This window comes from Mytilus trossulus, chromosome 7 (assembly GCF_036588685.1).
Source record: "Mytilus trossulus isolate FHL-02 chromosome 7, PNRI_Mtr1.1.1.hap1, whole genome shotgun sequence".
Taxonomy (NCBI): Eukaryota; Metazoa; Mollusca; class Bivalvia; order Mytilida; family Mytilidae; genus Mytilus; species Mytilus trossulus.
In genome coordinates, this window is record NC_086379.1 from 9,778,593 (window position 1) to 9,780,842 (window position 2,250).

The window sequence follows — 2,250 nt, forward strand, 5'->3', positions numbered from 1 at the left end:
TCCAATGTACGAAACAAGCCTTAGACAAATGTCTGAAATACATTAAGATACTTTAATGAAATGATATTGTTTGAAGGAATTACGTAGTTTTTTTCTGTGATAGAAAAATACAACTCAAATAAACTTGATATCGAAAAGATGGAGGATGACTAAACATAGGAAATTAAAATCGTAAAATACTTACTGGAAACAATACCGTAACAAGAAAAAATAAATTAGATAAAACTATGTATCCATTGTCAATTGTACAAGCCCAAAAAGACCAAATAAATGACGATAACCATGGTAGAGTAATTACCAATTAATGATATCATAATGCGCGTCTGGTGCAAATACAACATTTCGATCCTTGTTGCTCTGATGACTTTATTTGCAACGCATTGGAATTTTTTACTTGGTGCATTCATAAACTGAAAAAAATTCATCTTGATGTTTGTGGTCAAAATTGCTAACTCTGATTTCAACACCGTGAAATGTTGGTGTTTTCAGAAAGAAAAAAGAAAAATATGATTATTTTGCAAAAAAACACAACAGAATTTAGAAGCAAATCAAATTGTATCCTTTTAACTTAACAAGTAATATAGAATGGTCACTGGCAATGTCAAAGGGCAAACTGTGTTAAACAAAGCTTATGTTCAATCTTGCACAATGCCAATTTTGAGTTTTCCTTCATATGTAAAAAAGCAAGATTATCATCAACCTAGAACACATGCATACATACATGTAGATCACTATTTAAAAGACAAAAGAAATTAACTAAAAAATCATCTTGTGGTGGCACAACCTATACACAAACTCCGGTGAAAACACTGTCAAACATATCAACAATTACTATGCACACTGAATGTGTGCAGACTTGTTACTTTAAGCAAAGTTAAAACAAAAGAACCTTTCGATTTATGACGCTATTTTACCAGCTAAAGGGAATCGCTGTTTTCCAGCCATATTAAAGTTCATCAATCGTCTTCGTGATCGTCATTATACCGGATAAAATAGAAATAGTGTTTGTTCCGTAGGTACCTAATCACTAAGTGTTATCCAATAATGACAGAAGTGCCTATTATCAATTATAAGAATTGAATTTGCCTAACTATTCGTTCAATTCAACATAATATTTTGCAACTCCCGACATGGGATGGACGTAACGATGTCTCTTAATGTACGAATGGTGTCCAATAAAACCTTTTTTTTTTTTTTACAGAAATGCAGATAACTTGTAGGTGGTTGATTTCATTGGTTGACTTTGAAAATTGAACACAATCATTAGCAAAAGGTCATTTCGAATATAGCAAATAAGCATGTACGTTGGAAGTCTGATATGTTAAAGGAATGTATTCAGGTAATAAACTATGATCCTCATAACTCACTGATTGCATGCTGAATAAAACTAGTGTTTATTAATAACATTTGTGCATTTATAGCGCAACAACCATATTTAGCGAATATTTATTGCAACCTAAGTGTATATTAAATGACATACTACAATTTAATGTTTTGAGCGTCACTGATAACACTTTTGAAGAAAAAAAGTGCGTTTTGAGTACGCCATTTTAATCCTGGTATCTATGATGAGTTTATGAATTCACCTTTCAAAGAAGAACTAAATACATTTCAGAAGGTGAAAAATACATATCAAAGTAAAACATCTCCTGAGATCTGAAAGTTTTAAACTGCACGACAAAAAAATAAAGCAACACTGACAAACATATATGAAAATGATAATCCTGAAATGTCTTACCTTTTAAAAATTTCTCAGGAGTTGACATTGACCTGCATATCATTTTTACAAGAATCAGATCTGCTCTATCGGCTTTGTTTTATATTTTAGATATACTATTACATTATATCAGCTAAAACAGTATTTTACTCCTTTCTTCTAAATTTAACAACAGCGGACATGTTTGTGTATGGGTCAAAAACATGGATACATTTTTCAAACTAAATACCCCAATGAAGATTTTGTTTCACTAAAGAAGAAGCGAAGTGATTGTAAATAAAACTCGAATGGCCTTTAAGGCAAGGTGACCTAAAAATTTTTACTGTATTAGGTGTTAAGAATCCGCTGGTAAAATAATACTCGCTCTTGCAACTCTTTTGAATTATATGCTATAATTTGAAAACAATACTATATTCTTGATCTTTAATACATATGTGATTTTTACAACACAAAAGGTACCACAAACTCTATAGGATAGGTTTGTGCAAAACAAGACTACTTTTTTTTTATTGAATTTCATGCTTTAATTTGCT